Source organism: Rattus norvegicus, chromosome 2 (assembly GCF_021556685.1).
Source record: "Rattus norvegicus strain SHRSP/BbbUtx chromosome 2, alternate assembly SHRSP_T2T, whole genome shotgun sequence".
Taxonomy (NCBI): Eukaryota; Metazoa; Chordata; class Mammalia; order Rodentia; family Muridae; genus Rattus; species Rattus norvegicus.
In genome coordinates, this window is record NC_141535.1 from 171094308 (window position 1) to 171120193 (window position 25886).

The 25886-nt window shown below is 45.9% G+C and overlaps 1 protein-coding gene across 39 annotated transcripts in view; it reads right to left on the reverse strand.

The window, feature by feature from the left end:
• The window catches only part of Tmem131l (transmembrane 131 like), a 133825-nt gene that overhangs the window by 68393 nt on the left and 39546 nt on the right, over positions 1 to 25886 (reverse strand). For 5 of the 39 annotated variants that reach the window (XM_087633255.1, XM_087633237.1, XM_087633259.1 and 2 more), the window contains exon 1: positions 24200 to 24224. The gene's annotated coding sequence lies outside the window, so the exon portion shown is untranslated. 39 annotated transcript variants of the gene reach the window in all.

A 25886-nucleotide genomic window follows, 5' to 3' on the forward strand; every position in this document is an offset into this window, starting at 1 on the left:
TGCATACAAACAAGTAAAACACTAATCCACGTAAAACCAAAAAAACTTTTTTTAAAGGTCAATGGTCATAGATCAATCAATTCAGTAGATAAACAAATCACATGTAAATGAAAAAATATAGTAAAGCAATAACAAGATATAAAAACATTTAGATGGATTAATTAGATAGACAGACAGAGGTACGGCAGTCTGAAAGTTACACAGCACAAAGATGTTTACCAAGAGAAGTTCCTTAAGTGAGCATGCTTTATTTAGAGACTCAGAATAGCTCTCCATAACAAAAGCTTACTATTTTTCCCTTCCCCTTAAAGCCCTCAGGAAGCTGGTCCCGCTTTTGTCATCTGGACTTTAAGTGTCTGCCAGCTAGAAAGTTATATGACCTTTAGAAGATCTTTCTCAGAGGTTTGATTTTTCCTGTCAGCACAGTCTATGGAGGGGCAGGAGAACCAGCCCCATCCCACAGTCCTCACTCACAATTCCAGCTGCAATCTTTTCCAACTCCCTTCCTCCAAAAAATGTCTGGTCAGAGCTATCTGAGTCTCCAGCCTATCACCAACACCGGCTGTGTTAATAATCAAAGTGACACTTTGGTCTCTTGTCAACTTTTCCATAAAACAGAGACTGGACTCCTTCAGACCCCAGAGCCCAGCACTAATGCTTTGATTTGCTTGTAAATAAGACCATTAGCTGCCTCCAGAACAGAAGTGACCACCTCAGAAGTGCTCTATGGACACCCACTCTACACAAAGCTGGTCAGGGCTTAGCATTCCAAGAGAACAGCTAGAGGCCACAAAAACGCACTGAATGAACGATGCACAACAGCAGCCAAGAGCAGCTCCTCCTGCCCAGTGCCAGAGCTGCGAGTTGGACATTGGGTCTAAGTGGGAAGACGAAGCCAGGAGGATTTTCTCAACTTATAAGGTCACAAAGCACAAAGAGGCAAATCTCTACCTCAGACTTGTGGCTGCTGGAAGGGAGAACACTATCACAGAAGCAACTAGGCCTAGCCTGTTGGATGACACCCGAGTGGCGGAGGTCTGACAAGCTGCTTCCACACACACGGCCACTGCGTCCCTGGTCTGAGACGGTCAGTAGCTTGGGTTAGTGCCTGTCTTATTGTCTAAAAAAATATGCAGGGACAGCAGTGCTTAGCACAGTTGTTGTGGAGATAAAGTGAGAGGACACGGCCTTTGCTTCATGCCTGCACATGGTTTATGTAATAACCATAGGATCGAGTTACAAAGAGGATGACATTCATCTAGTATAAAAGGAAGGAGACAAATGGAGAGGCCCCTAGGGCTCAGTGCCCATGCTGGTCTCTAAACCGGGAGATCCCTACACAGTGATATGCACAGACCTGGACTATCTCCCACAGACCAGATTTTGAAATCCCACAATCAGAAACTTCATGTGCTCAACAAAAAATAGGCATCTGGGGATCAATTTAAAGTAATATAGCAGAAATATCCCAAATTTCTTTAAACTTTAAACAGAAAAACACAATCCTATCAGTGCTTTTCACCCCCCCTGAAATTGCGGAAAAGATTCTTTTTCCTTGTTAGTAGATTTTAGTCACCTGTTAGAAAACAGGTCTGAGAGGGAAATGCCGAAAGAGGCATTTAGATCCAGAGCGTCTACACACACACACACACACTCACACACACACACACTCTCTCTCTCTCTCTCTCTCTCTCTCTCTCTCTCTCTCTCTCTCTCTCACTCCCTCACTCACTCACTCACTCACTCACACACAAGGGCTGAGAATTAACCACAGTACAGCTCCCTCCCCAAGGCAAGCCCCACAAACTACAATTTAACTTCTTCACAATCAATCTTAGAAACCAACCCTTCCCAACCTTTCCATTTTAAGACATTCTCTGACCTGTCCTTATTTAGGTCAAAAGGCCTTCCTCACCCTGAGTGTCCTGCGGGCAGCGTGGTGAAAGCTGTGGAGATGGGAAGTGTCTCTAAGTGGCCTTACTGGATTCCTTACCCAGCCTCTCAGCACCTGTGCCTATGCACCCAAGTCTCCATGGACCCCACAGCTGAAAACATGGAAGGACCATGGGTGGTGGGGAGTGGCCTCGACATACACCCCTTCCTGCCTGCCTCCCCTCATGCCTTGATTCATGAGGGTCCTCTGTTACACCCTTTGTAATAAAACTGAGCAAATGTTTCCCTGGCTTCTGTGAGCTGCTCTATCCAATATATCAAAACCTAGAGGGTTGTGCGAACCTTGCCTGTAGCCTGTGCGTCAGAAATGTGGGTGAAACAACCAGACTTGTGGCTGGGCACCTCGAGTAGGAAGGAGGCTTGGGACTGCAGGATCTGACCAGAGACAGTGTCAGAACTGAACTAAAGGACTCTGGCTGGTGTCTACTGCAGAAGTGATTCCTGAGAGCTCTTAGGGATGGTGCCACACGTCTCAGAGTCACAGGGAACTCAGTGTTCATTATTGTGGCCTGAAAGTTAAGGAGAAAAGGTAGATGGCTTTCCAACAGTGGGTAAGTAGCTAGCAGCCAAAATTTAGTTACATATGGACATCACAATTTATCCTCAGATTATCAGCGCTGAAAAGTTAACACTGTGAAATGCCAAAGTCATTTCCAAACTAACCCCTTTAAAGAAATAACCCTGAGAGGCAATGGTAAACGAACAATGAGCCACCTTCTCAACCCCACTGTTTCATAGGCCAGCATTATCTTTGCAACTTTCACCCTTAATAACACAACCCATTATGGTGAATGCCAACCCTCACCTGGCCTCTTTTACTCTACAAGAGTCCTATAGGCACAAAGTAAACAAATGCAGCTCAACTATGTATTTATGCTATGTGTTTGAAATTCTTACCCTGTGTCTGTAAGATACACTTTTCATTACAAGGGACAATACAGGAGCTGCTCTGCACTTCTGGACAGGGGTACCGATGGGAAACATGGGCGGTAAAGCCTGAGGGACATGAGCTCTTACCTATGTACCCCTGCTTCTCACACTGAGTCCTCACTGAACTGTGGGGGCTGAGAATGAAGCCAGAACTGTGTGCAGGCTAACAGCATGCTTTCCCTCTGATCTACCACCTCAGTGCTTACGTTAAGTCCTTATTTTAAAGATGCCCACCTTCTGCAGGAAATCTTTCTAGCAGTCAGACATAGCTGCAAAGCATCCCTCGGTAATTTAAGGTCTATCTCATTCTAAATGACCCCAAATGATCAAGCCATCCCACACTTTTTTAAAGGTCTATCTCTGCTTAAATGACCCAAATCAAGGCATCCCACAGTACTTAAAGGTCTATCTCTGATTAAATAACTGAAATTAAATCATCCCACTTTTGAAGGTCTATTTCAGCCTAAATAACCCAAAACAAGCTACCCCACATTTTTTAACGTCTATTGCTGTTTAAATGCCCCAAAGCAAAGCACCCCATACTTTTGAAAAAGGTCTATCTCTGTTTAAATGATTCAAATTCTTGTCTTTCTCTTTTTGCTAAACTTCAGCCACATTTTTCTCTATACATATAAAATAAAGCCAAATAAAACAAAATTAAATTAAAAATAAGTTTGGAAAGGTGGCTAGTCGAAGGGAAAGACATTTGATGAGAAAGAAATGAGCCAGCTTGAGTCAGATACAGCTGAGATAGGAGCCCACAGCGCAGGGCTCAGTTCCCTATTCTTCAGAATGTGCTGGATGCCGCTGACATTCACAGAACTGTGTGGATACCTGGATTCCTTACTCCAAGAAAAAGTCAGCCTAGGTGCTGCCATCACACCTACCCTTTTAAAACAACAGGCCAGCAACCTAGACATGGAAATGAGTTAACTGGAACCAGTTGTCTGGTTGTTCAGGTAGCTTAGCTGGTCAAAGACAAGGGTCCTCCTTGCCAGAGTGAAGAGCGAGGCCAGTGAGTGTGGCCCCAGCCTTGGTAACACTGGGCAGATGCTCATCCTAAGAAACAGGCCTCCTCAGGTCATAACCCAGGGTGTGAGCTTATGCTAACAGGCAAACTATGAGGCTCTCCTACTGAAAATGAACACCTTTCTGGAAAAACAAAACAAAACAAAAACAAAAACAAAAAACAAAATGAAGAAACAGCAAAAGCCATGCTAAAATTGTGCCCCATGTATGCCAGGCTGGTATTCTGAGTCCCAGCTCCAGCGAAGGTTTCAAAAAATGGGGCTGTATGACATGGACCTTGATGAACAGGTACCACACACAGTTGGACACTAGACAGAAGCCACATTCAGAAGCACTGACTGTCAACAAAGATGTAAAAACTGAGAAAAGTGAGTGGGAGGGAAGCCGGTGACAGCAGAGCCTGTGGCTCAGAGGAGAGGTTATGTTGGGCCACCGGGGGGCGCTCACCCATGCTCCAGGAGATAAAGCCATGGAGTTTTTCTCCTATTTGGCCACTCCCTTGATATGGAAGTACTGCTTCTGAAGATGGCCTACCCTGCTCCTTCCATACAACTGACTGTGGGACACAACAGTGACCATCCACGGAAGGAAAGGTCAGATGGCACTTGACTGTCCTCCATATTCCTCAATAGTCTGTTTCCATCAACACCCTACCAAGGGGCTGTCTTTTAATAAAAACTTTGCAAACACCTAGAGAGCATAAAATTAAAAAAAAAAAAAAATCAAGACAATGACTTTGGCCAATAAATAAAAGCAAAGAAGCAGGACAGCAAGAGAAACGACCCATACTCATCTCACAAAGCCCGAGTATCAGAGGGGAGCAACGCTTTCCTGAGAGGACAATGTCCCAGGCTAGATTCTGTTACCCAGAATGACACAGCTTAACTATGTTGCTTGAAATTACTGGGGGTTTCCCTCCACATCAAAATCTTACAGTGGGGATAAAGGTCTTTTGGCAGAACACGGTTTCTTGGTTTCTTTTACTGTAGAAATCTTCAGGTTTTAAGGTCAAAGCATTAACACACAGAGACAGAATAAAGAATAAAAGGCTCTGAGAACGAAACCTGGGTCTGTGGGATTCATGCTCGGTGATTTAAAAAAAAAAAAAGGTTGGGTTTGGAGGTGGCCCCAATGATTGATGGCCAGGCCTTCCTAAGGCTGTGACAAATGTCCTCCACTAAAGTGTCTCCAAAATTGCTGATAAAAATCCTCACATCTGTAACTCCCACAGGGAGAATTCCTCTTTCAAAGTCTAACCCACTAGCCAGGTACTCTCTCTGGATGGATCCTGGATTTTCAACATTACCCCTCCCCTCCCCTCTTCTTTTCTTCTCTCCCTCTCCCTTCCTCCCCCTCCCCCTCTCTCTTTCACACACACAAACACACAAACACACACACACACACACACACACACACACACACACACACACACACCTTTCTCTCTCCTACACATACATATGAAGAGACCTATGCCCTAGTCACTTAAGCCCTCTGACCTTGTTTCTCTAAACCTCTTCCCTCTCATAGTCTACATGCTAGCAAACGACAGCCACCATGCACTTAGCCTTTCTGAGGTGCAGGATGCTAACCAGAACTTTATTACATGTAACGTAAGAAAGCTGTATGGAAGTTTGTTATCGGTTACAGTTAGGATCATCAAGTTCCCAAATGCCAAATGCCCATGTGTTAAAGTTTTCATCCACAGAACGACACGTCTGAGAGGTGGTGGAAACTTAAAAGCTTAGTAGGTTTTTAGTCACTGAGACTATATCCTTGAAGGCAGTCATCTGTGGGTCATAACCATAAAGAACACAATTTGTTCTATGTATGTTTCCCACAACCAAAATCCATCACCTCTTCCAGAAACACACGCAATGATCCCACCTGGACACTGGCAGGACCCACTACAATCCCTAGCCAACGGAAACGTATTTAAGTGTTAATTACCTCATGTATTTTTCTACAGTAACCGGAAGTTGACTAGCACACATTCCAATTTCATACATGAGGAAATGACTGAAGGGCTTCAAACACTTGCCAAAGCCCTCCTCCTCTAGGGTAGAGAATGGGATGTGAATGCACACTGGAAATCCCTGGCTCCATGGCTCGCACCCCCCTCGTGATCATTTGGTGCTCTCGCTCTTCTGTAAGGGCATCAATGATCCCCAAGCTGTGGAGTCAAGGCCTGAGCTATCTTAATCTCTCTGCTGGCTGCCATCTCTGGAGCAGTCCTTCCTGGGTTTCTAGGACACTGCTGTGTATTCTGTCCTTCCATAACAGCTGCAGTCTATCCCCTCAAGCTGTCCTCTCTCTGTGCATCTCTGCACAAGACTGAATGACTCTTCCTTGTTGAGTGGTGTCTTTTACTGTCTACTGTAATGCTACGTGTGGGGAAGACCTGGAGTCTGCATGTAGCCCCTGGGCCCCAGGGGTGTGTGTGTGTGTGTGTGTGTGTGTGTGTGTGTGTGTGTGTGTTGGGGGGTGTTGGATTAGAGATGCCAATAGCAGGGTGGAAAAGACAGAAGTGGGGTTGAGGTTTTGCAGGCTTGAAGAGAGAGAACCACAAGGAGAGAAGAGAGGAGCTGCCTTGGAAGAAGAGGAGGGAAAAGGAGGGCCACCATGGGCTAAGAGACAGGAGACCATGGCCACCCAGATGGACAGAGGAAAAAGTGGGTTTATGGAGTGGTCTCTAACAGCATGGAGGGCAGGCAGCTGCCCCGCTACTGTGCTAGGTCTATTTAAAATATGAGGGCTGTGGTGTCTTTCATTCGGGAACAGAAATAGTCAGTGGCAGGGAAGAAGCACTAGGATGGGATTTTTAATATTTTTTTTTACTATACTTCCTTTGGAAAAGGGTTCCTGTCCACCCAGTTGTTCTACCTACCATCTCTTAAGACTGTTGATTCACAGCAAAAACATTTGTTATTTAGTACCTTTGTGACAACATTTATAGATTGTTTTTTTTACTCTACAGCTTATGAACTCAGAACTGGCCTCAGACCAGTTTTACTAGCTCCCCTTGCAGCTAGAATACTGTCACGTGACCGAGATGACCAGACTGACTTACCTGAGGCAGGGCATCAGGCACTGAAGCAACAAGGAGGGAGGAAGGAAGGCGCAAAAGGCAACCACAGAAGCAGAAGTGCAGCGTGTCAATGGCAAGGCAACAATGTCTGGGCAGTTCTCCTGGCATCTAGCTGCCAGCTCTGCTCCAGCTTATGCTTCCCAGGCCTACCCTCAAGTCTTCTAGAGAACTCTTTTCAATACTCTCCCTGCTTGCTTAACCGAGCCAGCGCTATTTTGTTGTTGATGATGCTGTTGTTTAGCTGACTCACTACCCAAGCCTGTGTGATCTGTAGCCTAGACTCTTCTGTGAAGCTCCTGGCTGGATATCCATCTGCACCAGAACCAGCTCTTGCATGGACACTTGCCAGAACCTCCAGGTGGAACCCAAAAGAGCAGTAACTTGGTATGTGCGATTGTCACCCTGTCGAGTGGCTTGTCTATGTGCCCTCGGGGAAGCCATCTGGGCTACCCCACTCCTGTAGCCTTCCTTAATCCCACAAGCAAGTGGTTCTGAGGGGTCTCTAGGGATTTCATTCTTTCACACCACATAAGTCTCTTGTTTTCCATTCCCACCATCAGGACGTATTTTCAAAAAGCACTGTATTTCCAATTCAACAAACTTCAAAATATGCCCTCGCGCTCACACATTAGTCACAGCACATTCTGCATGCTGTACAGAATTCCAGTAGCCACATGAACTATAAAGCCTGCCAAACAACAGGGCAGCAATTATGTGCACGTCTCCCTGGGCCCTGCTCCAACTCCCTGCTCTCCTCAGCTCAGGTACGACCCCTGTGTGGTTTAAAGACAGACATCCTTCCTAGACTCTAGAGGTAAATCATATATCGTGTTAAAATAATTTGAATATGATTTCATAATGTGCAAAATACAAAATCCATTTTGTCTTTTCTTCCAGTTTTGGGACAGCAAGGTCGCACAGAACCTAATTTAGTATTAGCGTCTGCAGCAGTAATCTTACACAGCAAAGGAGAATGCAGCAACCACACAGCAAACAAAAGTGGAGAGACAAAGAATAGGCTTTTTCTTCCATGAGTAGCGACAAGCAATGCATCTATGGAATGAGAGTGGCCATAATCAGTTCCCAAAGTGTCCTTAGATGTTCAAGTATTCAAAGGTGCTTGAAGGTGAGTGCTACGGTTTGGCTGAGGCCTACAAAGCCCCTGTATTAAAGGTATACTCTGCAGCCTGTGGCTCTACTGGGAACTGGCAGGACTTTAAAAGGGGCAAAGACACTGAAGGCATGGCCCAGAAGGAGATATGGGGCCCCCCAGCTCCTCCTTTTCCTTTCTCTAGAGCCTTCTTCCCCCTTTCCTCACCCTATCACAGGAAGAATGGCCAGAGGTGGAGAGGATTCTGTAGCTCTGTCACCACCCTGTGCTGAATGAAACCTTCAAAACAGTAAGTTTAAAACTGCACAAGTTTAAAAGTAATAAACCTTCTCTCCTACAGGTTGATTATTGTGGGTATTTATCGCAGTGATCAAAGGCTAACTGTGAGCCTGCCTCTTTAAAAGACTATCTAAAAGCTCCTGAATCAATCTGATAGATGGACTTATTTTTATAATAATACAGGAATAACAAGCTCTTGGCATTCACTTCTACCTACCTGCTTTAGGCTCTTACCCAACACAAAAAAATTATCAAAATAATGTTTAGACAAATATACACAATGTTAGTAAAATTGCCAGAGGAATCTAGTGAACTTTTCTACACTTTTTAACTGCTTTTTGAAGAGTAGACCTCACAGTCTGTTTGGTCACAGTGAGTGAATGAAACAGCCTCATGGCTTTATAGCAATTATGAGAATCTCGCATAATCCAAGCATGTGTCTCGATGTCTAACTCTGCTGGGGCCTATTTTTATTCTGTAAATATTTGCACAATATGGTGCTATTCAAAAAATTCAACTCCCTTCTGTAGAAGAAAATATACTACCTTCTGAAAGTAATGTTTTAAAAAGTAATGTAGGGGTATGGCTTTGCATGTGGCTTAAGGACATGGGCCCCGTGACTGAATCTCAGAATCAACAAATAAATAAATGATGAAGAAATAGGAATGTAGCAGAAGTCTCTGAACAGCTCTTTGGAGCTGTGCACTGAACACCTATTACACACTTGGCCACAAAACAGAAGTTATCACCAAAGTCCTTGCAATAATCCTATTAGAATGGCTTAAAGGCAATTTTCACTCATATAAAACACAAAAGAGGGGTTGGGGATTTAGCTCAGTGGTAGAGCACTTGCCTAGCAAATGCAAGGCCCTGGGTTCGGTCCCCAGCTCCAAAATAAATAAATAAATAAACAAACACACACACACACACACACACACACACACACACACACACACACACACACACACACACACACACAGAATACAGTATAGGTCTGGAACATGCCCAGAAGAGAAGTATTCCTTAATACAAGACAGTGGGCACAGGGGGTTAATTCAGAAATGTGTTGTATCAAAGCAATGTTCTTGTGACCATACAATGGTGACCGTTCTGTTCTAAGCCAGGATCTGTGATAGATCATTCTCTGGGCCTCTAACACCACCCAGGCCCTCCTTATGTCTCATAATGGGGTCTTAGCTGGGTATATATCCAAGGCTCCTGTGAATCCAAGTTCTAGTAAACAGGCTGGACGCCTAGAAGCTTCAAGGAATGCTGTGGCTTCTTCCCTATGTATGTCCTCTTCCAACTCTGCAATGACATCACATCAAAGGACAGAGACCACAGTACTCTGCACCTCTAAAGGGAGACATGACTAAAACATTTCATTGCAATTAAGGCCACGTTTCGATTTTTCCTAATGACAGAAGCTGCCATCGGCCACTAATCAGAGGCACTAGTCCTATGCAAATGCCACAGCAACTGCCTGCCACCAGGGAGATGTGGCCAGGCCAGATTTTCATGGCGTCTAGGCTCTGAGCTTTCTGGTAACAGTAGCACAAACACAACCGAAACCTGTCAATAAACCAAATGTCTAAAAAGAAAAAGATGCTTCCTACTGCCTTTCACTGGGAAAAGCCTACTGACTATAGCTGTGGTCGTTAACAGCTATAGCCAAGTGCTGATGTCAATGACAAATGTCTGCATATGGCTGGTTGAGAATCAGTGTTCTGCCTCATTACCAGCCGCACAGAGGCTCGAGGACCTCTGAGACTCTTTAGGAATCAAAGATAGAGTGCTACTCCTGATTGGCATGTTACACCAGAAACAGAGAGGCGGAGAAAGGAACACATGAGTGATGTCCCCATCTGGCTTTCCAGAAACAAAGTCCTCAAAGGAAGCCTTGTGGTGGTTTGAATGTGACTGGCCCCCGCAGACTCATTTATTTGAATGTTTGGTTATCAGATAGTGAGAATGATTAGAAAGTATGGCCTTGTTGCGGGAGGTATGTCATTTGGGGTGGTGTTTGAGGTAGGCCCAGTTAGTGTGTATGCCCCCCCTGCCCCGCCCTCTGCTTGTGAAGCACATGTAAGCGGGCACTGCTCCATGCCATGTCTGTCTGCTTACTGTCAGACTCCTTGGTGTGACAGCCATAGACTCATCCTCTAAAACTGTAACTAACTCCCCAATAAAGTCTATCTTCTATAAGTTGCCTTGTTTAAAAGCAACTAAGATAGCCTCATCAGTAAGAGCCCTGATGAATCTACTTCTCAAAGACTGGCATAACCTGTGCTTATTGGCACACAGTACCTCCTTTACCTAGGGCAGCAACAGGAGGCAGTTGCACGACTTCTCCTTGAGCTGATCCACACAGGGACCCTACAAAGTTTAGTAAAACCAGAACTGTCTTGCTTCCTTAGTAATAATACTGGGTGGAAGGTGTCCACAGGACACACCACAGTGGGAAAAGAAAGCACTAAATTCCCAGGGCCATCAATATCAGTGGGTTCTAGGCAGGGACCATGGGGCTAATTAGAAATATGTGCAGAACTGACTATAGGTCTTGTGACCAGACCTAAGGTATCCTCTATTTGTAAAGTATGACTCAAAGAAGGATTGAATACAATAATATGCCTGTTACGAGCTCTGCCAGTGTTCAGGTGGAGTGTAGGCCCCTCCCTGGAAGAAAGGGAGGACAGAAAGGAGAATAAGAGATGGACAGGTCAGGGAGAGTTACAGTCTGTACCAGAATTCCATTTATTACAAGCAGAGTCAGGGAAGATGGCAATATTCTGTCTACTGAATTCCAGGGAACTGTCAGCCACAGGCTGCACTCCACAGGGACCCAGCAAAAGTAGCTGGGGCCTCCCTTTCAATTCAGCCAGTGAATTTAATTGTTCTTAATTATACAGATGCCACTCATATGCAAATCATGCACCCAGAGTCTTCCTTTTAAATTGTAATTTTTCTTTCAAACCCTTGAGGGCTGAAGTGTAATTGCTGAAGAGGTAGTAAAAGAAAGAATGGCCCTGCCAGGCCCCGGGTCTAGGAGCCAAGGCCTATTTGCTCAGGCCCCTTCTAGATCTGCTTCCCTCCCATCACAGGTCAGCCCCCTTCCTTCTCCAGGGTCTCCTTTTCAGCCCACCCCATCCTCTAACCACTTCCCCTCTCCCTCCAGCACTCTCCATCCCTAGACAAAGGGCAGCAGGCATCCTGTGCAAATTCACAAAGGCAACCAGGCAGCTGGAGGAAAGGAGCAGCCAGCAGGATGTGATTTGATCCCCGCCATGCTCAGCCATCAATTCCCAAGTAGAGCTCTCCATCAAGGTAGACTACAACAGCAACGAACAGTGGGGAGGGGGAGAAGCTATTGTGAAGAAGCAAAAATCCCTTGTGCACAACTTGATTACAATTTAAAAAAAAAAAAATGTGGAGGGAAAACGAGAGGGCAGTAGACGAACAGTCTCAGCCATGCTGGAATGAGTGGAGCATTAGTGGTATTTCCCTGTCCTCAGATCTCCTAAAAACTTCCTGTGAAGTGCTTCTGTGTGCAGAACTTTAAAAATATTCAGAATGGCATGTTTTTGAAAACTGAGGACAACTGAAGGGTATTCACTTCCTAAGCCTGTGAGGATTCCTTTGTGTGGACTCAAGCAGTACATTCCCACTTTCAGATCCCCTAACCAACACTGCTGCTCCTTCAGAGCACGCAGCTCCGCCACTTTATTACACAGGACCTACCTCTTGCCCTCACTCCAGCATACTCTTCTCTGGCTCTCGTCTGTCCCTTCCCTGTGTGCCTGTGTCCTAGGCCCAGTCCTCTCCACTGTATCACCTCAGAGCTCTCACAGACTAAGCAGTGTTCAGGCTTTGACATCACTCCCAACATCCAGGCTCTCCCCAAGTTAGCATCCCAACCTACTCATCCCATAATGGACCAAGACCACGCTATTCAAGCACCAAATCAGACTGTCGTCACCCCTGACCCTCTCTCTGTCTCAAACTCTGCATCCAATTCACTAGAACCCGTATCTGCTCTCAAACCCTAGGCAGAACCTCACCAGGCCATGCCACCACTCAGCACAGACCCTCTCAGGAACCTTGGTCCCTTGTACTGACTGGCTGCTGCTTTCCTAAGGAACATGGTCGACTCGGAAGATAGTCTTTAAACCTACCTCAGAGATGGCCAGTGCTCTATTCTGCATCTTCAAGATGACTCCTGCTTTCAGGGCCTTATATAAATAAAGTCCACGCCACAGTACCCCAGGGTCCCTACCCTGCTCAATCTCCTCATCTCCTTAGTCCACAGTCTGCTCACTCTATATAACAGATACACAGTGTGTGTGCGTGTGTGTGCGTGTGTGTGCGTGTGTGTGTGTGATCTACAGAAGGTCCAGTCCAGCCCTATGGCTTTTGCTGCTGCTGTCCCTTTCCCAAGCATCCTTCTCTCAGATAATCTCTTAGCAAATTTCTTCCCTCCTTTAAATCTTTGAAAAGATTCTGTGGAGAAAGATAAGAGTGAGGATATACCCCCACTCTTCTCTTTCTCCACACTCTTCTCTTTCTCCATCTTTGATTTTCCAGTCCCTGCTGTTCCTCCAGCATCCATGCGGGTCAGTGATGCAAAGATGGACACAGACAGGGATGTGGGTCTATTTTGCTGGCCCTCAGCATTCAGAACAGTCTGTCAGTAAGCAAGCAATGCTAGCTAAATAAAAGAAAACTGTTCCGACTGCTGCCACGGGCTTATAAAATCACAGTTCAAGCCTCGAAATATTTCTTTCATTATCCAGTATGAAATGGTCTCATCCTAACATGTCAAAAACAAAGCAGCATGAAAAATATTTCCCAATTTCAACCTTATGTTACAAAATAATGAAAATGTGCACAGATTTTTTTTAAAAAATAAAAAAATCCACAGCAGGTAACTGGTATTTCTTATTCAGCGTTTTCAAAGTATCAAGACTGAGATTGTAACCCAGCTCTGTAGAAAAGCACTTATCTGGTATGTGCATGGCGTACGGTCCACACTCAACACACACACACACACTCTAATCATGACAAGGACAGACAAAACTGTGATGCATTAGATGATTACAAATGCTGTAGCTCTGAGATATACTGAGTCACACCTCTGAAATTTGAGTGACAGATAAACAGGGACTGGAGGAGGGCAGAGGGCTAATCCTTCTTTTGGAAAGGCTTAAGAAAGTAGCCCCCAAGCATGGTCCTGGCTCAAACCCAAATGATGTAGGTCCTTTGATTGTGAGGGAACCTCTCTTGGCTCATTAATATGGGGAGCTACTGATCACCAAAGCTTCCCTGAGCCAGTCCCTTCCAGGTTCCTTTGTCTCATGTCCAAGGCAAATAGGAGAAGCGGATAAGGACATGCACAGCAAGTGTGGATTACGTAGCTTAAAACTGAGTGGGAAGCATGACCCCACAGGACACTTACGCCCAGGAACTGGATTGGATGCAGATACTTTCGTTGGGGTTGGACATTCACTGAATACCCCGCAGGCTGTGCAGTAAGTGGCTTGCAATCCCTCTGTAAGTGTCCTCAGCCCAAATGGAGAGGTGCTCATGCATCTCACCCAACTAGGGAATGGTCGGTCACATACCGAGCACCCTCTCAACTCTCAACTCTCTCCCTCAACTCTTTCTGTAGGGTAACAATCACTTACCTCTTTTATTCATGGGGTACATACATGAATGATTATTTCACAATCAATAGATCCTTTGAGGACAAACCAAACACGCACCAGGTCAGCAGCACATGTTACTGTACAGTGCCTAAAAGTTCTTCTGGTCTCCCCGTGCAAATTCTTCGTTCATAACTTACAATTCCAGAATGATGGAAGGCCAAAAGCATTTGTAGCCGGTTACACAAGAACACAGGAAAGCTGAGTGGACCCCAGTTCGTAGTTCACAGGCTCATTTTGCCCATGTATCCCCACACTGAGTACCCTCAGCAGTAACAGACAGACTGGCCAATGTGGTGGCAAAAGATCTGAGCAACAAAGTCCTCAAGCTTCAAGCCCTACCACAGGATGCAGCACAACAGAACTCCCATGCTTAAAGCGCATGAGCGAACTCATGTGCCCCTGAGAGGATCCATCTTAGGCTTAGGTATATAAGCCCAGGAACTATGACGTAAGTCATGAGGCTGGGTCCAAAAGTCAGTAATGTTAAATCAGTGACTTCGTGAAACAATTGCTTCCTGAGAAATGTATCTTTTCAAAAGTCCCAAGATGATCTGTGTTTGCATTAAAAAGGAAAAAGAGAGAAAGAGTACTGACAACTTACAAAGGGCAAGCATCAGTGGTTAAGGAAGCTACAGCTCTTCCAGGGGACCAGAGCCGGCCTAGTTCCCAGCACCCACACAGGACAGTTCACAACAGTCTAGAACTCCAACTCCAGGAGTTCTGATACACACACCACACACTCACAGTCACTCACGCTTGTACACAGGAACACACACACAGAAGCGTGCATCTTAACAGCTTCTTTTAGGAAGGGCGAAAATCTAAATAGACCATCATAGTCCCTATACAACCTTAAAAATATGCCTAAAAATGAGATGCAAGCCGCCATATTGCACTGTACATGGCATGTGAATTATCCCAATAAAGTGTTAAAATAAAAGAAGAAAAGAGAGCTAAGAGTGTGTATTCCGGCCCCAACTCAACCATTCTCTCTGGTGTGGGAAAGAACAGTCTTCCTGGCAGATGCAACTTCTCACACATGCACCCAGCCCAGCCCTACAGACCTTGCATCTGTGTGTGCATAAGCACACTCAACCCTCTTGTGCATAATGAAGATGTCATATGCAGATGCATTTGATTAGCACCCTTCACGTCTCTCATGATTATGCAGTACTCTGTGAGCTGCAGTTATTTCCTGCCTATTATCCCAGTGCAAACCACCCTGCTTACTCTCAGGCGCCGCAGCTGCAAGGGACAGCCTTGCCCTTCAGTAGAGACCCATTTGGCAGCCAACCCCTGCTGCTACAAGGACTCCATCAGGGGGCTCATCAGTTTCACAACTGAAACAGAGCACAGGTGAAGGCCTTTATGGTCTGCTAGCATGCACCTTTAAAAGGCCAGCACACATCAGGAAGGCAGAGGCAGAAAGCAAAAGTGGGGAAAGCAGAGACAGACCTAGAGCTTGCACCAGGGCCTGCAGCTACCCAGCCTCCAGAGTTCACCCAACCCACCCCGCGCAGCGACTCTGGCCTCACTAGCTTCCAAATAATCCCTGATTTCACAGGAAGCAGGTCCTGTCTCACAGAACTTCCACTGTATTTCTCCTTGGGCTACAACAAATAAGAAAATACACTAACTTTAACTTACACAATAAAATAGTACAATTATACAGTAACACATGTAATAAAATGCACAACAAACATTACTTTTTTTAAAATCCAATAAATATTTACCTATTTAGTATTTTATGTTACAGGGGGTGTGGCACACAGTACGTTGGAAGTCAAAGGTGGCTTTTTTTGTGTGGGTTCCAGGGACTGAACTCGGGTAGCCAGGCTTCCAGGACAAGTACCTTTACCCAGAGTGATCTCCCTAGCCTTCAGTCAGATTCTTAACTCTCACTACAGACAAGTCCATTTTCATTCAGCATTCAGTAACATATGTTCTTCCTCTAGGAATAACAAAGTTCAATCCTGTGCACTCCAGACTGGAAATATGGAATCCTGTTGTCAGTGGAGACAGAATTAACTACTTTAACCCAAGGAATGTAAATTGTCTGCAGTGGACTCTCTAAAAACATGTAACTTCCAAACACTCTCTCCTTTCTAAGAAAAGAATTCCATAGGCCCATCTTACTTAGTCCTCTGCATCTAATGTGGCCATTCCTCAGAATGGCCAGAGAAACCTGTTTTGGGTATGAGTTCTATTCACATGAAGACTCACGTGTTAAAAACTTGATACTGGCTATGGGGAGGTAGGTGGCTGGATTATGGTAAGAGCTTGATGCTAGCTCACAGGCTTTGAGGAGGCCAAGGTTTCATCCCAGCATTAATCCCTTGATGAGTTAAAGCTGGTAGACTGTCAGGAAGTGGTCACCAGGAGGTGGCGACTGTTCAAGGGAGCAGCTCTGTCCACATCCGTCACTCTCTGCTTCCCAGCTGCTGTGAGCAGCTTTACTCTGCCAGTTCTCCTCTGCCACAGGTTCAAAGCTATAGAGCTCAAAGCACAGACTAAAGTTACTAAAGCTATGAACCTAAACCAACCTTTCCTCCCTTAGCCAGCATTCTCAGGAATTCTGTCCTTCAGAAAGTAACTAATGCCAGTTCCTCCAAATCAGAGCCTCCAGGGAGGAGGTCTGGAATTCTGCGTCCAAGGAACAGTTTCTCATAAGCAACTCCATTAGGAAAGCCAGGGTACGGAGTGTGTACATCTGGGAGCTGTGATGGCCCACTCAACAAAGCTTCTCCAGCCCTCTACCCATCCACCCACTCACTGCTCGGTCACGTGCTTCCAGTGAAGAGCCTTCTCACCTGATGGCTAACTGGAGCACGAAGGGATTTAATTCAGAGAATTCAGTAATACAAGGTCACTCAAGTGCTCACAAAACACATTCTATGCTAGGCTTCAAAGACAGAGTCTCAGAGTCGCAAGGAACTGGCTCAGGAAAGGGGCTGGTGCCTCTGAAATGTACAGAGCGGCTGCCATCTCAGCACTGTTAGGCCCCAAAGAAACGGCACAGATGGCTGTGGTGCGTATTTAACATATCAAAGCGGACGGTGGTTGCCAGGCTCCCCCAGCAGCACAAGTACCTGTGGCAGACGCCTGACTCCTTTCAGCACTTCTCATCCCTGCCCCCTACCCTAAACTTCTCCACCCTACCCCACCCCACCCCTAGCTTTGCTTCCCCTCCCCCAGCTTCTGATTCCTATAGAACCCAGCCAATGTGGCTACACATACTCCTGGTCCTCTTTTTCTTGGTTCTTCTACCGCTCCTGGTCCTCTCTTGTCCCTCTGTCTGCTCCCCACCCCCCACTTCCTCTCATTGACTGGTCTATTTTGCTGGCCATGTTCAGTCTGGACCCTTCCGTATGCCTCTGGCTGCTCTCTCCCTCTACAGTGAGTCTTGTCTTCAACCATACCTAGGAGTGGTCATGTCCTCACCTTCATCCAAACACATGCTACCTGCACAGCTGGTCCTGGTCAGCCGCTGAGAGTCAGCTAACGCTCACTGCGCACTAGGTTAAGACCCTGTGTAAATCAGAACCTACCCTAGTAGATTTCTTTTAAAGTGCTCCCAAGGGCCCAGCTTCAGCCTGCTCAACTATGACACAGACCCCTTCCCTGTGTGCTTTTTAAGGAGTCTCTGACTTCCATTACTTCCCCTGGTTGTCCTCTATTTCCCTTTGCTGTGGAGAAACCACTAACTCAGATTCAAGCTCTGTACCTGACACCTCAGTCTCCGATTCAACTCAGAATGCAGCCTGTCTGGCTCTTTAGAAACTTTTCCAATTCCTGACATCCGCTTCCCTATCCAAAACAGCTGAACAGATAGAACTAACATTCTCCTGCACTGGAAATAGGTTAAAAAAAATTAATAGAATCTGTCAACACTCAATCAAAATGTTTTTGGCAGTAAATGGATACATGATTAAAACAGAGTTCCTAAGCCATAAGAAGCATGTTTTCTCAAGGGATTTTGTTTAGATATTAGAAAAATGAATGAGATAGTAAGACTTTTAATTTTTTTGACGCAAATATTAACTGGGAACTAGTTAGATTTGAAATACGAAGGAAATCAGGTATTACTTAGAACATCAGTGACTGCAAAGTGTGGGCACGTGTCACTGAGAGCCCCTCAGGTCGTGTGGGAGGGGCGGGGAGGATGGGGAGGTGTTAGGAGCAAATGACACAAGGACTCAGGCTAGAGACACAAGTGCAGATGTGCGCGTGGCTGCCCTTAAGTTCCTTAGCTTATTTTTCCTGGAAGGAACAAGCTACCACTCAGATCTGCTTTTATGTCTGTGTCTGACTTAGGAATTCCCACTGTGGATTCGGTTTTCTCTCCTCACTTTACCCATTCGAGCTCGGTAGGTGGAAACATACACAATGAGCTCTATTTCTCTTCGAGTTCCTGAAAGTAGGAGGGCGCACACCCACGGCATCTGCTGATTTACGTGGAAAGTTTACTTTCACTTCTTTCTGTACAAGATTCCATCCCACCTACTACATTTCAAAAGATTGCCTTGTACAATTTCCTTAAACAGAAAATTCTACACAACCAGTCATCTCTTTTACTACTGCAAGGACAGGTGGCTCTGCGGAAAAGAACATTTCCATTTTCTAGATTAAAGTCCAAGTTCACAGACACTGAGTTAAGTGTCATTTCTCCCAAGAACCAAGACAAAATTAAACACAAAAATGATCCAGAGAAACAACTGGTGAGTGTTCTCTGGATTCTCTGGACAGCCGACTGGATGTCTGTCCTTCCTAGGCCAGACTCTACAGGACAGCTGGCTCCCAGAACAGTGCAAAAATCTGAAGCCTGCTGTGACCCACCACATATACAGTTGGATAAAATACCACTGCTAGGGCCCTTTCCTGACCTGAGTCTAATTATCCAGCCCACATTGGAGGGCTGTGTCCATTTGTCGTGGAGACTCTGAAAGTGAGCTATATGGAGCTTTTTAGGATTAACACACACGTGACAGATGAGTCAAAAAAGCCACAAGGCAAGGCCCTGAGAGTAGGAGAACTGGTAAGAAACTCTGAGACTGCTCAAGTTCAGAAGCGTTTCCCTTCTTTACTGTCTTTCAAACTTAACAACTTTTCTCACCTATCACTGTTTTGCGCTGTTGACTGCCCTACTCTACTTTCCACAGTGAAATGGCTTATGGCCATCACTGACTGCTCATTCTATTTTAAAACATGCCACACTGTTTTTCTAGTAACTGAAAAATGACGCATCAAACATCAAACTTATGTTTGCAACCCACAGAGTCCATCAGTGCCAACTGCTGGAAGCTCACACACAGCCCTACTCCGATCTGTCTTCCTAAACTGGGTCTTCTACCAGCACGTTCCCATTTTAGTAAAGTCCCCCACCTGCAGAGGCAACTGCAACCTAGTTTATATGATCTGATGCCAAGGTCTGGAGCTCAGCAGAGGCCATGGTATCTCATTCCCAGCTGAGGACTCCATCAGCAATATCTGCAGCTCTCCACTGTGGATGCAGGTCTTGCACTGGACGGACTGTGTCTTTCCTTACAGCACAAATCTGATGTTTAGAGAAACAGCCACTCTCAAACTAACAGGACCAGGAATGAAGAAGCCTCTCAAAACTAAGAAAACAGGGCTTCAAAAAGAGGAAACTGAAAAGAAAGCAGAGGCAAGGTGATCTTCAAAGGCTTGAAATTGTGAGGAGAGGTCGCAACCGGTCCCCAATATCACAGAATGCCTCAACCTTGGGGCCAAGAGCCTGAGACGAGCAGGCTGACCAGACGCTGCTTAGGTGCATGTGTCCACTCCTTTCCCTGAGGTGCTCACTCAGCTTAGTTTCCAAAAACACAGAAGAGGCTCCTGGATTCTGATTTGCTGGACAGAAGCTGTGAAACTTGGGAAAAGCCATGACCAGAGGTAGGCATTAAAGTGAAGAGGCTTGTAGGGGTGAGTCACAGCACTTATCTAACTGGCCCAGACTGGTTTTGATCTGCTGGTTTGAAAGGATGAGAAAAAACAGCTGGCAGGCAGTCCTCACAATCAGGGCAGCATTAGCGGTTTTTCCTTTCCCTTATGAGAGAGATGTCCTGCTGTCACTCTCAGGCACTGTCAAAATGACCCCACCCCCTCGCTAAGCTCTTTATGTCAGGCGTTACAAAAGGGACCTTTGACCTTTCCACGAGAGGCAGATAACCTCACTCAGCCAATGCTAACTGAGCACTACAGTGTGCTAATTGAGTACTACAGTGTCTAGGACCCTGTCCCCACAAAAAGGACACAAAGATAAAAATGCACAATATATTAAACACTGGCTTTCTCTTAAGAACCCTGAGCCTGATGATAAACTGTAATTAGCATGACTTCTGCCACCAAATCCATGACCCACTTCATGTTTCTGCAGCCTCTAATATCAACTATCAACTTTGATTACAGTGCATGTCACCGTGTGACAGCTCCCTACAAGCCTCAGCAGGCGGTAGTAAGCTTGAGGGGGGCAGAAGACTCCTCGCCTTGTAACCTCAGCCCAACACAATGGCTGTAGGAAGGAGTTCTCAGAATCTAGCTGAGCATCTGAAGCTAGGGCTCCTTCAAAGACCAAAGATGCCAGACAGTGAGGCACAGAAAGTAGCCCAGAGAGCAGTGGAACCAGGGTTGGTTGGCTTCCATGCACTCTGTGCCCTCCCCTCGGAACGCAGTCTCCACCAGCGGCAGTCACCACCTGGGAGCAAGGTCAGACGTGCTATCTCAAAGCCACTCCATCCCCATCTCAGAAGTCCTGGTGAACCAGGCCTGAGCTGATGTGTATGAGCCAGAGCTGAGTGGGAAGCCAATCACCAGCGAGAGCTGGTAAGACTCGGGCAGCAACTGTGTAAGAAAGTATTAAAAGCCGAACGGAAATGCTGTTGATAGAGATGTTGGATTGATAGAAGAACAAGTGCTGGTTTAATAATGCAATGGGAAAAATTGCTTCAAATTTAAGAAACAATGGAGAACCCCTTCATCATCGTCATTGTCACCACCACTATCAGTGTGTATGTGCATGTGTGCATATGTGCCATGGTGTGTAGTGGTCACAGGACAGCTTCATGGAGTCAGTTCTCTCCCTCCATCTTTACCTGGGCTATGGAGCCTGAACTCAGGTCATCAGACTTGTACAGCAAACACCTTCTCCTGCTGGTTTCTACAGTGGTTTGGGAAGAGGGACTCTCAATTGAGAAAATTAGGGCATTTTCTTGACTAATGACCCATGTGGGAAGGCCCAGCCCACTAGGAGTGTGGCTGCCCGGCAGGTGGTTCTGCAGTGTAAAAGAAAACAGGCTAAGCGAGCATGAAGAGCTAGCATGAAAGCGGCAGCTTACTACAGTGAACATGCAGCCCACTGCTTCCTCAGTAACTACCCTGGAAGGAAGAGGAGAGCCAAGTGGCACAGCTTACATGGTAACCCAGCACTTCCGAGGCAGAGATAACAGGACCACCTCAAGTCTGAGGCCACTCTGAGTCTACCAGTGTCTTCCACAGCAGCCAGAGAAATAGGGAAAGCCCTTCTCAAAACAAAGCAAAACAAAACAAAACAAAATAAAAAGTTATTCACTAAGATTTTAAAAACTTAATGTAAGATCTTCAAACTTTTGAAATCACACCTCCAGGACCTGTGTGTAAGCTCTCACACTTAAGAGAATACTCACTTTGTCAAGTCCCGCCTACAAAGCAGGGTGCCTGTCAAGCACTTGCACAGTTAGCATCATCAAGTTTGCTGTGGCACTGTGCACCTTGGCACATGAGCCCCCATCTTAGTTAGGGTTTCCACGGCTATGATGAAACACCATGACCAGAAGCAATATTGGGACAAAAGGCTTTATTTATCTGGCTTCCACATCACTGTTCATCGCCAAAGGAAGTCAGGACAGGAACTCAAACAGGGCAGGGACCTGCAGGCTAGAGCTGATGCAAAGGCCATGGAGAGGTGCTGCTTCATGGCCTGCTCTTTCTGGCTTGCACAGCCTGATTTCTTACAGAAGCCAGGACCCAGCCCTCAGGTATTCCCACCCATAACCACTAGTTAAGAAATGCTCCACAGATATGTATGTCTGCTTACAGCCTGATCTTTTTCAATTGAGGCTCCTCTCTGATAACTATAGCTTGCATCAAATTGACTAGAACTAGCCAGCACACCATCCAGGCCTTCCTCACACAGAGGCAACCCTCACTTTTCTTCTGTAGTCCATTCCTAGGCCATAGCATCGCATCTCTTCTCGTGGCAGCCGTGTTACAGTGGGGGAGGCTAACCAACAGACTCGAGTAAATAACACGGATGACTATGTTGTACAAAGGCTATGACATAATTGAAGATCCTCTTATTAGCACAGTGATAAAAATCAGCCTCAACTCAGAACCCTGGGGTTTTATGGCAGAAGCAACCTTAAGAGATCACAGGACTAAATCTCTTCTTCACTGGGTCAGGAAATGCAAACCCAGAGAAGCTCTGGCCCAAAGTCAGGAATCTAGTTTTTCAGCAGAGCTGAAAAGCAAGCCCCAGCCTTCTACCCAGCAATCTAATCCAAGGCACCAGTGGAAAGCTGAACTTCTTCACAAATCACCTCAGACAAGGAAGGTTTGCTAAGCCACTGCCACCCGGCTACATGCCCAAGCCCTTTACTTTTCTCTCCTACCTGCCCACAGAGTTCCTCTATAATTCTATCACTATAAATTAGCAATCTTATGAAAGTCAGTGCTAACACTGGAAGCTGGTCAGAGGCAAATGGCCTCCTTTCTGAGTGTTTCTCAGGTTGCGCCCTTTAAAATATCAGCCAACAAACAGCCTGCAGCTGGCAGTGTGCGCATGTGCCAATGCTTCAGTTCTCCTGAAACTTCCCTCTGCCTCACTTCAGGTCTGACCTTCAGACCTACCTCATAGAGGTGGTTTCCTCTACCAGCCACGCCCAACCTCTGAAAGAGGACCTTCTAAAACCCACAGCCCATGCTAAAGAGTTACACAATCAAGTTACAAAAAATATAGTAAGATTACAAACGAGAATCTTATGGTAAGTTTGCAGTTTTGTGGCTGGGCTATTCTTGGTCATGTGGAGCCTGTAACCCTCAGCACGGACATACCTGGGGGAAGAACTATTTTCTTCCAATATTTAAAGGTTGATACATTTGTCACCCATCTCACATCATTCTTAAGACAACCGTTACCCCTCTCTAGCTTTTAGTAAACTTAATTTTACAGAAAATAGATATTTCATGCTGTAAGGAACCAGATATTAAGAAACTCCTCAATTGGACTAGCACTTCAGCTCACACAAAAGCATAAGCCAGGCAACTGGTAGCCACAGGGTTTGGTGATGGCTGACAGAACATTTGATAATCATACTCACAGCCATACTTCAGGTCGCGTTTTTAATACAACATGTTAAAGGCACAAAATTAAAAAAACTATAGGCAATCCTGCAGTCTAAATGGGTTTAGCACTGAAAAGCAGTGATACGGAAGTGCCAAAAGTGAACAGAGCCCTCAGACCTACCTGTTCCTTAATGCCTAGCTACATGACAGAACAGAGCGGGCTGGGGGACCCACATGCTGGTGGGAAGGAAGCAGCAGCACATTTTCCCTACTTCACTAGAAGAGTAAATGGAGACAAGGCTGGAGCACACTCAATGTTCACAGAGGGCGTGAAACTGTGACACAGAATGAGCAATGGAAACAGCCACCTCCTGGGCAGACTGCCATTCACAAACTGAACCTAAGGAACAGTTGTGAGAGAAGCAGCTGCTAGGTCACCAGCGCACAGAAGAATAGAAGCCAGAGACCCTAGCTCTGCAGAACTGACCTGAGGCAAACAAGAAGAGCCGGGGGGGCGGGGGGGGGGGGGGGCGGGCAGACCAGTTAAGGCAGAAGTAGCAGGAAGCTGGGGAGGGCAGGCTCCCTGGAAGTGTGCACCCACCCCCACCCAAGCAGGCTACCAGAGGTGTGAGGGCTGGCCTTGGCCACTGGTTGGTGCATACACCTTCACTTCCACCAGGTGTGGTTCCCAACTCTGCCAACACTCCCTGGAAGAAAGGGCAAACGTACAAAGAAATGCTCACACATAATGAAGGTAGCTCACCAACTTACCCCACTCATGAACTCAGAAAGTCTGAGTTAAACGAGCATTAAACAGGAAGTCAAAACCCACAAGGCGGGCTTCAAAGATGGGAAGGCACTGTTCATTCAGGGCGGCTGAGGGCTCCCACTTCATTTCACAGCCCTCCCGGGCTCTGCCACCTCTGCGCCACACTCACAAGTCACCTCTCCTCTTACAAAGCTTGTGTTCAATAGCCTTCTGTGTGCCTGAAGAAACCAGGCCTCTCACTGTATGTGGGACTTTACTCTCCACTATACTCTTCTCAAGTGTCTTAGGTTCCAAGGTACCAGGATTACAGATGTGTGTCACCACCTCTGCAGTCATTATTATTTAATGAGCACAAATTTTTAGTTTTGCAAGATAAAAACAATTCTAGAAATGGATGGTAATGGTGGTCTCTTGGTTAAGGTGATTGTCTAAGCAACAATCGAGTCATCTATACTGAACCATAGACCTACACTGGCCTAAATGGTGAATCCGATACTCTATACATTTTACCACAGTGTTAAGGGATATATTTTATCTAAGCTAGAAGGTAACTGTACTCAAAGTCTAGTTTCCAGCACCGTACAATGGTTCTGGAAATTATAAAGAAGACTGACTAGGAACTTGGAGTGTGGCTCAGAGGTAGAATGCTTACATGTCTAGCATGTGTGAAGCATAAGTAAAAAACAAAACAAAACAAAAACAAAAACAAACAAAAAACAGTGAGGAGCTTATAAAGGCACTTGGGCCCAGTCTGAGGCCAAGAGCCTGATCCCTGGACCTCATGTGGTGGAAGGAGAGAAGTGACTCCTAAAAGTTGTCCTCTGACCTCCACATGCATGCTGTGGCACACACACAGACAAAAATAAACAAAAACAAATGACCTTTTTTACAGACACGGAGAAAGGGAATGATTTCCATATATAAGATAAGCATGTTCCTGAAAGTGCCCACGACCACAGATCTAGGAGTGGCTACAGGCGATGCACTGCCAACCTGTGAGAGACGCTGCTCTCCAGCACCAGCTCCACGACTACGCTCTCCCTCAATCAGTCACGAAGAACAAGGGTCCCAGGGGTGGGCTGCAAGCCTCCTCCTATTCATTCCCCTCAAACAGACCTGCTCAACACCTGCTTTGTGAACTTGAAGAACTGTTTCAACAGCTGTATCCAGAAGCTGCAAGGACCTATGTATGACAGGGTCCCCAGTTCTTTTTAATTAACTCACTCAAGGCAAAAATACTCCTCAGATTTCCCAGACACACCTACAAGCCTGTCCTGTAGATAGAACTGCTCCTAGGTCAGGATGGAAAGAGGGACCTAAAGAGCTCACACCTAGCCTGTCCTAGTGCTATTCAAATTTCCCCTGCTGTCCCCGGAGGCCTTCCTAATTTGCTGCTTACTGTATGGAACTAGTAAAGACTATGTAAAGACTAGTCATCTATTTTTAAGATGCATAAACACTGAGCATTCAACTTGAGTTTATTTTAATGCAAATGTAAGTCAATCTTAAAACAAACTTCAAACAGTAAAATTGGCTTGAGAGAGGTGGTATTTAGCCAAAGGCTCCAAAGACACCTGTCTCCAGAGTTGTTCTCTGAGCTCACACAGGTCCTGGCTGTAGGCTCTCACAAAAATTTCTGCCAAGTGCTTCTCCCGACCTGGCTCCAACCAGTAGCATCTGCCTAGCAAG